The sequence below is a fragment of the Eretmochelys imbricata genome, chromosome 6, assembly GCF_965152235.1.
Source record: "Eretmochelys imbricata isolate rEreImb1 chromosome 6, rEreImb1.hap1, whole genome shotgun sequence".
Classification (NCBI taxonomy): domain Eukaryota; kingdom Metazoa; phylum Chordata; order Testudines; family Cheloniidae; genus Eretmochelys; species Eretmochelys imbricata.
In genome coordinates this window covers 31149155-31164228 of record NC_135577.1, presented here as the reverse complement: position 1 = coordinate 31164228, position 15074 = coordinate 31149155, and the positions used below count along the sequence as shown (strand labels likewise).

At 40.0% G+C, this 15074-nt stretch overlaps 1 protein-coding gene across 17 annotated transcripts in view; it reads right to left on the bottom strand.

Moving 5' to 3' along the window:
- Positions 1-12894, bottom strand: part of SOX6 (SRY-box transcription factor 6) — a 449851-nt gene extending 436957 nt beyond the window's left edge. For 9 of the 17 annotated variants that reach the window (XM_077818340.1, XM_077818339.1, XM_077818351.1 and 6 more), the window contains exon 1: positions 11294-11974. The gene's annotated coding sequence lies outside the window, so the exon portion shown is untranslated. Of the gene's footprint in view, positions 1-8883; positions 9001-11293; positions 11976-12505 lie in introns of those variants that run through there. The other 8 variants (XM_077818347.1, XM_077818341.1, XM_077818363.1 and 5 more) reach the window with 4 other exon arrangements.
- Between the last annotated feature and the right edge of the window lie 2180 nt (positions 12895-15074).

Genomic DNA, 15074 nt, shown 5'->3' with positions numbered 1-15074 from the left:
GCATTATTCCCCATTCTACAGATAGCAAAACTGAGACACAGAGAGATTAAGTGACTAGTGCTAGGCCACCAAAGAAGTCTGTTAAAGAGCTGAAACTAGAACCATATTTATGTGCCTGAACCCCTTATTATTATTATTATACGCTCTCTCACCTAAGGGTGGTCTGTTCAGGCATATTGATAGGACAGTGCAGAGAAACAGAGAAGTTGCCTCTGCTATGCCAATGCCACATCTCCACCCAACCTTACAAAGAGCACAAGGTGATGAGGAATAGTGGGAGCTAAAGAGAGCCACTTGCTGCTCACTCTCTTACCAGAAACAGCCTGAATGCACCAGGAAGCCAGCAGGCATGATAATGGGTAAACTCACTTCTCCTCCCCCAGTGGCAGGAATTCTACAAGATAGTCAGGGAATCTGTGGCCTGCTTCCTGGTCAACGATTCTATAAGCCACAGGGTACAGAAGTCAATGGGAGTCTGCTCTCTAAGCCCAGAAAAGCAAGACTTGATTGAGGCCAGAGATAGCTCCTTTCTTCCTCCTTGAAGCTGAGGAAATCCCGGTGACTGATTGCTCACCTGACACTTCCCAATCAGCTTTGCTTCCTTCCAGTGCATACAGAGCTCTTAGCACTGTGACCTGTTGTATTAATTTACAAAGTTTAAATGGGCCCAGCAAGAAACAGAAGAGAACCTTGTTTCGTATTAAGTTGGATCAGACTCAAGATCTCACATAATCAAAAAGAAAACCTTAACTCTATTTTCCATTACAACACACAGAGCTTGGACAAAGTTCTGCTACTTTTCTTTTACTTTGTTTTCGGAGGGACTACTTTTAGAAAACATGTAAAAACACCAACCTAGCAAAGCTGCCCAGAGACTTGAAAGAGATATGCTGGAGGAAGTTTTCAATTTTGTTTCTCTTCCCACTCCTGCTGAGCCAGCCCTGTCTTTTAACCAGTTCTCACTAGCCCCAGTTCTGCTGGCTGCAGGAGAATGCTGCCCACCTTGAATCAACCAGCCTACTCCACTCCCTCACTCATTGCAGTCATCAGAACCCACAAGTTCTGTCCAACATACTTGGCCAGTGCAATTTGTTGAGCACTGATCAGGAAAGTATTCTGGTGTTGAACAGCACAAGAAACACGGCAGTGATCAGCCCCTGTCTCTCACACTTGAGAAGTGAGGAAAGAAGAGGAATAGGCTAGTGGAAAGTGGCCTGACAAGGCGTAAAGAGGTTTTAAGAAAAAAATGTGGAAGAAGAGTCTTAAATTTGGGACATTCCCTTTTCAAGTAGGCATGCTGGCAAACTTATATGTTGGGACGCTCTAAAAGTAATCTAAACATAAGCAACATTACTGACACCACAACAAATGCTCTCTTCAACTATTGTGCAGCAGAACCAAGAAAAAGTTATGTGTGATCTTACCCCAGTTAAGTAGAATATTAACTGGCAAGACCTTTCCGCCTCGATCTTCCTTTCCTCTCCTATGGATTTTTCCATATCGTTACATTTCTCCGAACATAGTCCTCATGGCCTAGCACACCTCCCCTTTGATCAACTTCTATCCCACCAAGCCAAGATGAAAAGGCTGATCATATCTAACTTGTTTTAAATAAAAAGTTTCCAATCACTAACCAAAAAGAGAAATACTACAAGTTACTGTGTCTACCTCTATGTCTGTACTGCACCTCCCGCAATGCAGACCTGATCCTGCTCAGGGCAACAAGGCACCACCATAATTAGGAAGTGCACAAGTGACTCCACAGTTAAAGCTGCATCTACTGTAACTATGTATAGCATCAAACCAGAAAAAAAAGAGACAACAGGGTCTCTCTCTCTCTGATGCTTTTTAGTGGGGGGAAGATTCATTTGGTGTTTTCCTTTTTGCCTCTTTTCCCACCTCCAGTAGGGAAAAAATATTAAGAGTAGGACCTTGATGATATACATTTCATGGTGGACACATTATCCACAGTATGTTTTAACAATCCTGTTCAACGAACATATGTCTGTACACACACAAAAAAAAATACAAATTGTAGTTAAGTTTGCAGCTGGGACAGAAAATCCTAGTTTAAAACTGAATGCACATATCAAAACTAGTAAAGTCTACATTTTACAGACAAAAAGGTGATTGTATTTAAAATATCAAATGGTGTCTGGAAACATAAAAGCCTTTTTAGACATTTGCCTTTTGAAATTTTTGGCAAGTCAGGAGGATATTTTAGTATTAAATTTAAGGAAGTACTTAAGTAAATCAGAGTTGAACTATTATAAACCACAACAAAAATACCCTGAACTATACATCACTGCACATAAATGACAACTTTGCTTGTGCGCAACCCATAAACTTGTGCTGAGGACTAAGTGAAATTCACCCTTATTGTGAAGCACTCAGCAGAGGGACTATATACAAGGATCTGCAAGCAAGGAGCCTGCACTCCACATATGATGTGGGTGAGGAAGGGAGTATGCACAGCCACAGACTCCAGGATTATTACATGGATTCAGTGGCCCAGAAACCACACATAATGGGTGAGGAAGCAGCAGCATCTCCTACTCCACCTGATCCACTGGAAGAGCAGCTCTTGAGAGAGAACCCAAGAGGCGGCTTGAAAGAGATAAATTCCAGTTACTTAGTCTTTGCAGGGCAAAAGGGTGGGGAATGAATTTCATCCAAAGAGCAAAAGATAGCATCACACATAAGGGCCTGGCCCTGACCCACTGAAATCAATGTAAGTTTTGCCATTGACTTCAGTGACAGCAGGTCCTTTTGAAGTCCCCTTGAAGTCTTTCCATTGACTCCAGTGGGAGCTAGATCAGCTCCTGTGGGCCATATCTTCAGCTGATGTAAAATGGCGTAGTTCCACTGAAGTCCATAGAGCAGCAGGTCGGGACTCCCCTCAGGGGATCACGAGGTTATTACGTGGAGGATTGTGAACTGTCAGCCTCCACACCCCCAAACTCTGCTTCACCTCCAGCATTTATGATAGATATAAAAAAGTGCTTTTAATTTATAAGGGGGGGTCACACTCAGAGACTTGCTGTGTGAAAGGGGTCACCAATACAAACGTTTGAGAACCACTGCAACAGAGTTATGCTGGTTTACACCAGCTGAGGATCTGTCCCTATCTCTCTAAATATTTTCTTCCAAAACTAGCTCAAGAACTAAAAAACTGAATAAATATAATCTTTTTAACTGTTCATCTTAACAATAAAATAATAAATCACTTACAACATATATGTAGCACCTTTCCTTGAGAAGGCTCCCAAAATGCTTTACAGATTATATAGCTCTAGTGATACCATCACCAACTGCTACACTGCAGCACTAGTCGGATAAAAACACAATAAATTTTCTGCACCAGTGACACTACACAACTGTATTTTTGAGAGGAAGTGAGGATTAACTCAGCCAGTTGATGAAACTGCAGGGGGAAATTTAGATGGGTAACTATATCCTATCTAAATTGGAATTCGGCCATGACACTGAGATTAATAACCCTACTCTTGCAAAACAATGTCATGGGCTCTTTGCTAACCACAAATGGTCAGGACCTCAGCTTAATAGCTCATCCACAATAATACTGATGTCAAATGCATACACAATATGCTGTAAAATCCTGGTCATGTGGTCCATTATATTCAAGTGTCATACTCCTAAAACAAACACAGTCTAAAAGTGGAAAAGAAATGGCCAAAGTGAGACTTATAATAAGTTTAACAGAACAGAACACTTTCACAAGATACAAAAATATGTTTATATTTAAAGTTTCCTGATGACTTCTAATTAATAATTTTGGTTACTAAGTGGATATAACAGATAATAGGAATCCCTAGCATAGATGGCTAGGGGTGATGAGGACACTTGAGGTGCATTGTGAGATTAAAGTATTCTTAGGCCTTGTCTACATGGGGAAATAAACTGGCATAGCTACTATAGAATAAACTACTCCAGAATAGCCATTCTAGAATAGTTCTCCTTGCAGATTCTCTGTTCTGGAATAAAAGTAATTTTTAATCTGGTATAATTATTCTGCTTTGTGAACAAACTAATTATCCAGAATAAAGTCACCACATGTGGACCTATTCTGGAATAGCTACTACAGAATAGTTTATCCCCCAGTATCTATGCTGATCAATTTCTCTACGTAGACAGGGCCTTAGAAATAATTTCCTCATTCCCTTAGTATCATGTAAGAATTAGTCAGAATTTTTAATGCGTATTGTATTATTAAAAATACTCTGTTCCAATGCATACAGTGAATTTATTCTAAAATGCAGCATGTAATAAACCATGCTGTCTTCAATTAATCTAAGAAGATATTTCCATTAAAATTTGAGTGATATACAGAAGGGGTCTTAGAAAAATAGAAAAAAAATCTGAATATAAACAAGCCATCATTCTGGTAAGAGGAAATACAAACAAGCAGAATAAAAATAGTTGATGCACAAAAGCCATAATGAAGGGGTTGCTCAAAAAATATCTTCTACTTTGAATGGTTTGGATGAAATACAAATTATCCACAGAAAAGTGTGGACTGGCATAAATGTTTGTACAAAATTATAAGTATATTTCTAGAAGTATGCAAGTGGCAACCGCCTTCATGCTGCACAAGGTCCCAACAACGCTCTGCTTAAGTGCTACTGCACAGAGTCCAAACCACTGCATTTTAATTACTATGCAGCCTCAGATATATTGCCTTTGATATGGAAATGTTCTTGTTCTCTCATCTTCACATACGGTCTCATGAACAGAAATCTTTATCTGATTCATAAAAAATAAACTAGAATCCAATCTCAACACCTGACCTCAGTGCTTAGAAGTTTTTTAGTAAGCATGGTGTCACTATAAAAAGAATGGCTAATATTGGTGTAAAGTTAGATATTTTGAGCAATGATATGGAGGATTTGCAGTTAAGAATCAAATCAATACTGCAACTCTGAGGTTTTAGGGTTTCATATTGCCTAATATCAGTCTACCATAGTAGACTGGAGAAATAATGGGAGTGCACGCCTCTATATGTTGTTGAAGAAGTGAATAGCAAACATTTAACTGGGGTCTTGTCTACCAATCTATAGAAGAGATGCATCAGTTGCGATCATTTAGATCCTCAGCCACCACACTGAGCACGTTCTTAAACCTAGCAATCCTACAGAATAAAAAAACCACCTTCCCCACTGTTCGTTTGTTTTTTAAATGTGTAGATAACATAAAATTCTCCATGCATATTTTAAACACACATTTCCTAACTGCACTACAAGAGTTTGCTTTCCCATATCACTTAAAGCAGGTAAAATAAATGTTCTACATTCTCACTGAAGAATGGATAATTTAGTCTTACTCCACACAAAGGTTCTTACGAAAACTTTAAAGTTTAAATATCTAATGTATACAGACTATAAAAAAGCATTTTATCAGCAAACTTATTTTTGGGATTCCCAGCATAAAAAGTATTTAAAACACATGCCAATATGTTTCCACATATTAAAATAATATGCAGACTACAAGAGGGTTAGAAATGTAATACATGCGGTCTTCGACAAATTCTACCAGTCCTTCACTATTCAGATTTGTCTAAATAATTCTGCTAACTCTATAGAAACTACATTCTGTTTTTATAAAGAATATGATCTTTGTAACCTCACTATAGTAGATAATGACCCATCTGTAAATCATTTTGTTGCATGTTATCTGCTTTTTATCATTTCTAGTACCTGTCTGTGCCTGATATGATACTCTTAAACACATTAACTTGATGGAATGTTTCGCTTGACTTCAAAAACATCAATTGATATATATGTATTCTGTGTTATAAATGAATGACTCTGATTAACCAACTTCAGTAATGTACCCCATTTTATATTACCCAATCAAATTTGCAAACCTCAAGAGAAATGTGATAAAAATACTTCTACTGTCTAATCATTTCCAAACATCATTTTCAAGCTTGGCAGGAGGGAGGGCAGGAGTGTTGTTTGTTTTTTTAATTTTCTTTAGAGAGACTAAACAAAAAACATAAAACCAATATGAAGTTTTTAAAATATACAAGAGGAGGGAAGAAACCTGCATTTAATGATTCTTGTTCCTTTAAGAGAAAATCCATTTTTCAAGTTCCTGTTGTGCTAATTGAAAGAGAATTATTTAAAACTTCACTGAATACTTGAATATACCATGGTTATGTGTAGCAGTTTCATCAGTGCCAAATAACTGAAGACTTTCTAAAAGATAGTAAACTAAAAACTGGCAGGAAATCTCTCATTGTGATGTCACAAATATTTGCTGTTGCTATAGAATAATGTATTAAAAGAATAATGTATTGGTATCATGGACATGCTTTGAAAACATGTCATTATCCAGTTTTATCATGGTAAAAATCAGTTGTTTTCTAGTCAACACAACTGCACGATCATCCTCCTCTGCATATGGTTACATATATACACACAAACATACACATACAAACTTCACACTTGTGTCAGATAGAGCCTTATTAATCACAGCTTTTTACAGCCTTGGACTTTAAGTGTGATGTCATGAGCAATAATGATACATTATTAAATAGTTACAGATTTTTGTTATAAAGTAACCTAATATGTGTTAATATAGTAAAAGGAATTTCTTGTGTTATATTGCAGAAACATGTCCCCAGCCATACCACATATGATATTCTACATGGAAAAAAAAAACAGAAAAATGTATGTAAGCTCAAACAAATAAAAATACAGTAAGAAAGACAATATATCAACTTACTAAAGGATTAAAAAAATTTACATTAGTGTCTGAGTTTTTTGTTGCCACTTCAGTAACAAGATACACCCAAACTACTGTACGTATTATTAGATTGTATTTTAATGTTGGGTCTCTGGCATAATTTACAAGCTACTCAAAGCTCTGTTTTTATGATTTATATTATTGCCAGAAACCTTAAAAAATACATCCTTGTACAATTACAGAGACGGCCATAGTTTATATACGCACACAAAAATAAACCACTTTTTTATTTACATAACATTTAAAATATAAGTTGTTAAAGGTATCCTTTGCCAACTACACCCAGTAATCTTTTAAGATACGCTACTGAGAGAGAAATATACATCACCCACAATACATACTAGAGAGAAAACTATATTGCTACTTCTCTTCCATAATTCTTTGTTTTATGAAAAAAAATTTAAAATGTCAGTAACCTTTTACATTTGATCCACATACTTTTTTAGAGGAGAATCAAACCAACTGTAAAAGATTAATGGATATTCTTCCTGAAAAAGTGATATCTCCCAAGGTGATTAAGGTGTTTAATAGATATAAGGTCATGACTGAAGAAACTTTCTGTGCCCACTGAGAAGAAAATATTTGGTTTTGCTATCATGGTGCAAAGTCCTGGTCTTCATCACTCTGAAGGCCTTTAAAGAGATGCAGACATTTCAACTCATAACAGGAGGGAGGACCTCCTGGAAAACACCTCCAGTGATTTTTTTTTTATTATTATTATTATTATTAAATAGAAAAAGTTTGGCCTGAATTGAGCAACTATTGGCCACACATTAAAAACGTCCCCCCCTCCCACACACACAACTACTAATGAAGGGGGGAGTGGAGCAATATTTATTGACAAAAAACAAACTGACAACAGAGGCAACTAACTTTTGGCACTGGCTAATTGTTTGTACAAGTCAGATACTGTACGACTGGCCTGGCCTGGGGAACTGGTATGCTCTGCTCTTCTCCTCTCCCTTTACTTTCATAAAGGTGTATGTATTTTTAAATGATTCTTTGGTGTAATAAGGAAGCACAGAGAGTTACAAAAATACAACACAACACACACATGTACATGCGCATCTATGGCGATATCTATCCTACTCTCACTCCCTACGCATTACCCTGGTTTTGCACCCTGCAAGCCAACAGAAAAGAAACCAGACAAGCTCTCGAGTAGTCTCCAGCAAAGTCTCACAAACAGTTCTGAAATTCCCAGTGCGGCTGCTGCAAGGATGAGAAGCGGTAAGAGGAAGGAGGAGCGAATGTGGTTCGCCAAAGGGCCCCTCGTGTTCATTCCCGAATGAGTTAAAGCTTTAGGTTCAGAGAGGTTGGGGCGCAACAGAAAGCGTGACAAGCAGGGAAGGAGCCAGGCGCTGTAAACCCAGGCACAAACGCACGAGGCACGCCAGCAGCAAGTGCCCAGCGCGAGGTGTCCCGGGGCTTGCAGCCTTCGTGAGCTCAGACCTAGCGTGTGTCCCCTTCTCCTGCGGCGGGGCTGCTGCTTGGCTGGCTCAGGCCGCCGCTTCCCTCAGCTGCCTGTTGCTGCTGCTGCAGCAGCCGCTGCCCCAGCCCTCTCTCGCGCTGGCTCCCGGCCTTTCGCGGGGAAATTTGGGGCTGTTGAGGAAACCACCAAATCCCTTGGGTTGAATCGCTGCGTGAGATTCACAGAGGCTTCCGCAACACCCGGAGCTGCAATCCGGGGGCATTGGTTGCCATCCCCAATCGCCTGGGTGGCTCCCCAACGTGATTGCCGGGATATGGACTGGGGGGGTAGGGGGCTGAACTTCTCCAAACCAACCAGTGTCTTGCCTCCTGCAGAACCTGCTGGCCTCCGCTGGCCGGGGTGTCACTGGCTGCAGCCTCAGTGGGTGGCCCAGCAATTGGCAGGTCACTGCTTGGGTAGGGTCCGGGGGATGCACATTCACAACCCGCCTTTCGCTCTCCGCCTAAGAGGACAACCTCGGCCCTGCAAAGCAGAAAGAGCATCCTTTCCAGCATCTTTGTGGCCTCTGTACATACCCTGCCAGGAGGGATGCGTGCACTGGAGTTAAGGCAGGCAGCTGCCTAACAATGCCAGGGAAAGTTACTACTTCTGCATGTAAGGACCTTAAAATTTGGGGAAAGTACCTGCCAAGGTTTGTCCAAGCATCTGTGGTCAGACCTGAAATCAGCAGCACTTCTCTCACTCTCTAAACCCAGGGCAAGTTGCACTGACAGCTCCTTATTTTAATACGTGTTCTCCCTCTGCAAAAAAACAAAACAAAACAAAAAAAAACCAACCAATTTCTAGGGAAATAACCTTCTAAACTGCACTGACTGGATTAACATCCCATTCTGAGTGATTTGCAAGGGTGGGGGAGTAGTTTGTGTCACCTACCCCCCTCCGCCTCCCTCAAGTGCACTTTAAAAAAAAAATTTAAAAAAACGTGCAGACTCTGGCCAAACTACGTTTGATGTATTGATTCCAAGTACAGTGCATGGTTTGGTTTCCGTACATTCTTTGGCTTTTAATAGCTAGCTGAGGAAAAGAGAAAGCATTATTGTTTTCTTTCTTTCCTTCTCTCATTGCCTATTCTAAATTTGACTCCGAAGTTTAAGCAGTTGAATTGGCTAATTCTGAATACAGGCTATTGAGAGACCAGACACAGCAGTATATCCCTGTATAGCAATGGATACAATGTGCTGAATTGGCAGTCTAATTATAAATGTGGCATTTGGACCTCCTTTCAGACCCAGTGCCACCTTACCTTATGAGGGAACTTCAACTACAGCAACTGTTCAAAACAAAATGCCATTACAGGATCAACTTCACCCAACAGTGGGACTAGCCAGGGGATTGTTTTACAAACAGCCTTTCTCACTTAACACAAGAATGTATTATAAGAAACAAAGTTATGGATAGTACAGAGTTTAAAGAAAATGCTAAGTAGTTCCTGCCAGGTGTTATGCTACTTCAAACTGCAGCATAATCCAAGTGACCTAATTATTTTCTTTTCAATGTACTCTCTATAAATAGATTATTTTTATTTTACTAGAATGAAATGCTAGGTATGGTCACTATTTATAATGTGCATACAGTGTATATATAACATTGTGAATATTGAACACAAGAAATCTCATGCCGGGAGGAACCTGCAATAAAGTCATGGAAAATAGCTCATGATATGCAGTGGGCTTGTGGAAAAGTAAAAAAGGCGGCTGTCTTTTCTATTCAGTATTTGTATATAATGGCAGACTATATTCATACATCTCATCCATTTCATTATTTACTTTATGGCATAATGGCTTAATTAAGTGAGTGGGCACAAGCACGTCAATAAAACAAGTCAAGTCAAGTTAAAGTCTCAAAACAGGCTTCAGAATTGCCCCCTTACAGGAATATGGAAAAGGGAAATTCGTTTATTTCTGTTGAAACCCTGCGTTGAGGACTGGGTTCTTCTCTCGCGTCCTTTTGATCAGTTTTAAAGAGATGGAAATATTAAAAATGTCAACATAAATGTAAAATAAAAATTTTAAAAGTTGCCGACCATGTGCTGTAGGCTATTTAAATGAACCCAGACATATACCTTATCTGCATACAACAGGCGAAAACCATGCTTCTTTATCTCTGAAAGTTTCACTGTCTGTGTTTTTGGGAAACACCCCTAGGACAGAGCTAATCTCCCCCGCCCCCCTCCCCCCCCGCGATGACTTTCTCCTGTAAAATACCCGACACACTCAGACACAACACTAATTGTCTTTTCACGTTGCCACTTTCACTCTTTCCCGTCCTTAAAAAAACCCTGTGAAACGGTCCTGTCGAAAGCAAAGGCAGCAATCAAATCGATATGATCAGTGTCTCTGGTTCACCTCAAGGCCCTGCTCTCCTAAAGCACGCAGCCCTAGCGGGTTAACTGTTCAATGCTATTGAGTAGGAAACGGAGCTGGCAAGATCTCGTCAGAAGAGTAGTTCACTGACAGCTAAATTATTAATGTACATGTGTATGTATCTGATCATATAACGTGTGTGATCACACACAAACATAGACAATGTCACACACTGATGCACACGTACAGGCATATACACAAGAATAATAACCAGCATGCCCAGTACCTCCTACTTTAAAGACTAGAACTCAAGAAGTAGAAGAATTATTAGTTCTTACTGATCATTCTTTTCAGAATCATGAATGGAACAATTGCCAAAAACGCAAGAAAAAAAAAACACACTCACGAGATGAGTATACACAGATACAGTGTGTGTGCCTATTACATACATTTGTAGCCAACTCAGGGTTTTCATAAACCTAAGATCATTATTTAAGATAAAACATCAAACCTGATTACATAAAGAGGCTTCTTCTCCATAATCAAACACACCAACAGCTCCGAAAGAGTGAAAACTCGAGAAAGCACAAGCTCTCCACAAACACACCGTGCCTCACTCAGATTCTTACAGCATTGTCTATAAACTGCTACTATATGTAGTTGCATTGCGATTAATTAAAATATATATATATATATATATATATAAGGGAAATACTTCCTGAAAACTTACGTTGCATTTAGCTTAGGCGCTATTCTTTTTTTCAGCTCGCAAAGGAAGCCGTTTTGTCCAGGTTAGGTATTGTCTGCTTATGGATCAGCCCCTGGCTAAGGGTTTATTTTAATTTATGGCTTATGCATTCTTTTAAGGTCGATTTGCATGACCTCCGGCGAGAGCTAAGGCAGCAAGAAATCCCAAATTGAATGTTGTGGGCAAGCCCACAATGCAGCACAGCTCTCCCTTTCTCATGGTGTAAACAGAGCTCTCTGATGATGGTCTTTTTTTCCCCCTCCTTGTGTATCACAAATTAGGGTGTGATATCAATTTTAAAGTTTTCAGTATAACTTTATCCAAGCCTTCTGCCTGGAGAGATAAGACGCCACCACAGGAACTGCAAATCCTCGGGATAGTGCCCCTCTGTGGCCAAACGCAATATTACCACCCACTGGTCCAATATCTTTGTATAATATGCTCCACGAATAGCACATTTGTGGCAAACTTCAATGCAATTACCCACCTCAAACTTAACGGAGAATTTTAAATCGCTATAAAAAGTCCTTGCATCCTCTTCCATTCTGTTTCTTTGGGTCTATCCACGGAGGACAAACCCACGCGAACACTACGGAGTAATGACAGCAGCTTTCTGCTCTGAAAGATTTATTCAGGGTTTCTTTCTCTCTCTCTCTTGTGTTACTGTACGTAAGAAACTGTCTCCCCTAGCACCATGTGTTCTCTGCCGTGGGTGATCTTAAAATACAACGCTGATCTGTCACTACATTTTAAAATAGATTCAACTCGGGGAGGATGAGAAAGTGTTGTGATTTCAAGGAAGTAGAGTCCTTAAGGTCCCTAAAAGATTTCACAGCCTTGGAAACCTCACACACGGAGGAGACTGTAAGTAGTTTTCCAAAATAAAATAAAATAAAATAAACCCTCGTGGTATAAAAGTAAATAATCGCGTGGGGAGGGGGGTTAGTTCAGAATGTTAAAAGCTAAACAACACATCTACCTCCGGACGCTGCTGTTTTAGACAATTGCAACTAACAACCCATTAAAGACAGCGCAGGGGAACCCTGATTCTCTCCTGCAAAGCGACATAAATCCAGCGAAACCCCATTAAAACACTGCCGCCGCCGCCGCCGCCACCACCTAGCAATGCTGCACTACACACCATAGTAAACAACAGGTATACAACACAATAGGGCTTTTTTTTTTCCTGGTTACCTCCTCGGAATCCGGTGTGGAACAAAGCATTGGGAGAGTCACTCGCCCCCCCTTTTTTTTTACGCGCTTCAGTAATTTTCATTAAAAAAAGGGCAAGGGGATGTAGAAAGGAGAGAAATAAACGGGGAGTAATTCAGCAAATAAAATAAAAATAAATGCACTAAAGTCTGCTGGTGTTTCTCCGGGCCATGGCTGTGCAGGATCCGGATCGTTAGAAGTTTGCTGATGGGTTGCCTGGAGATTTGGTTACAATCAGGTTCATTATTATTATTTTTTCCCTCCTGAAACAAGTGAAGGCGATGGTTACTGCTGTCAATCTTGGCAATCAATGTGAGCGGCCATGTCGTAAGTATTCAAAGCATTTCCCGTCGTGCAACATCAGAAAGTGAGTGGCCAGGGCATTGATCTGAGGAAGGCAAGAGGAGGCAGGGCTCCCCCTCCCAGACAGCAGAGGCAAGATGAGACAACACAGTGAGAGGGAGCGAGTGAGCGAGTGCGGGAAACGCAACAACCGAAGAGAAAGTGAGCACAAAACAGAAAGTGAAATCACCCCAGGCTGCCAGCCGCAGCCCCGAGAAGCTATCACCACTCACATTGCTATTAGACAAATGAAACCTTAAACCTCTCTAGCCTAATGACCACTGATTGCTCTGAGTGGTGAGAAAAGGTAACAAAGTTACGGGGGGGCCGGAAAAGCAGGAGGGGGATGTGGGGAGTCCTGGGAGAATTGAGTAAGAAGAGAATAAACTAAAGGAGAAAAGAATCGAGTTACACACTGACACCCTCTCCCCCAAGCACTTTAAAGGATGTGTTTAGGAGGGCGCACGCAAAAGTCAGAAAGGATCAGTGTTCAAGAAGACGAGGAGAAAAATCTGGAGGGCAAGGGATGGACTGGTCAAGAGTAAGGAACATCAAATACAAGTAAAAGCAGCAAAAACCAAAAACGCTTATTGCCAGTTGGCAAGTGGGTAGGAGCCCTCTCCCAAAGCAAAATCTGGGTAAAACCAGATTAAATGTATAAATTACACTAGAGATGGGAATCCAGATACAAGCTAGACAAACCCAGGGCTGGGGGAGGGAAGGGAAGAGAGATAAGGAAAAGGGGGGAGTGCAAAGTATATAATGATGCATTCGACTGAAAGATAAAGAAGATGCACATAATTAAAACAAAAGGAGAGGTACGATCTGGGAGGAAATATCTGATACAGAACTACACATTCAGGTTGAAGTTCTGGTTCTGCTTGTGATGATGAGAGCTTTATCTGCGGCAAAAAATGTACAGCTACAAAGAGGCGACAGGAAGTGAACAGTGATTTAGGAACTAACGCTTCCTTATAAGTGTTAATGAAAAAGCAAATCCGGGGGGATGAAGGTACAACTGTAAGTGGACCAGGAGTAAATCAACCAGTGGCTTGGAGTGTTGCAACAATCAGAAAGAAGCATTCAATGGTTTACTTTTAAATTCCAAAAGGCAAACGTGAAAGAGGCTTTACAAACTGTCGGGGGCCCGAGGATCAGGTGGGCACACCAAATTGTAAAATTAGCGTCTCTCCCTGTTGATATTATCCACACCTTAGCCAAACTATTGTAAGTCTAGGAGTGCGGAAAGCAGCCTCCTGGAAAGAGGGAAAGAGAGGGGGAAAAAGTTGTTGATCCTTCTTTATATTTTTGGCAACCCTTTCCCCATTTTCCAGAAGGCGCCTGGAACAGTTAGTAACAGAGAAATTTTTTAATTGTAAAATGGCTTCATAGGTTTTAGAGGCCAGAAAGACGAGCAGAAAGGCTGAATTCCTTTAAATTAATGCTCTCTCACACACACAAACCCGAATTTGCGGAGTAGTTAGAAACAGAAGTATAATCAGATCTACTGCAAATAAACCTTGCTCTCCAGGAACATGCTGAAAATCAGCATTAGCGTGATGAGACAGGATTGATTAGACCTGGTTCTATTTTCTTTGCTTTACAAGTTTTACAACTTAAAACTCTATTAAGAGACATAAATGTTGCATCTTCTTCCTTACTATTCAAAGTGTTTTATGGTATTGCCCTTCTAGTCAAGTCCTGGAGAAAATAGTTTAAAGTAAGAATCTGTAGGAATAACAAGCATTTTTTTAAAAAAAAATTATTTTGGGCACATTCACAAACTATAGGGAATCTACATATCATTTTGTAAGCAGATCACCTGCAAACAGAACTTTTAATTTATCCAGAGACTCTCATAGAACTTTATCCTCAAATTAGCTGACTGGCTATATTAAGTCTCATTTTCATGTATTCTTTTCATTTAAATAAAAGTGCTAAAATCTACAGTAGGCAGAGGGACTGCAGTTTATAAGGTGTTTAAGTGACTGTACATTCACCTGGTTTCAGCAAATTCAGACTATTCACCTGCCTTTACTGCCTTGTGCACAGATTTACAAACAGGAAATAACTCTCCTTTCTAGGTACTGCAGAGGTTTTTTTAAAACTAATTATAATGTCTGGGATTTGACAGTAATGACTTTACGTTGAAATATTTCATAAGTGAAGACACCTTGATTTCTTGCATAATTTGTAACCTATTGGAACA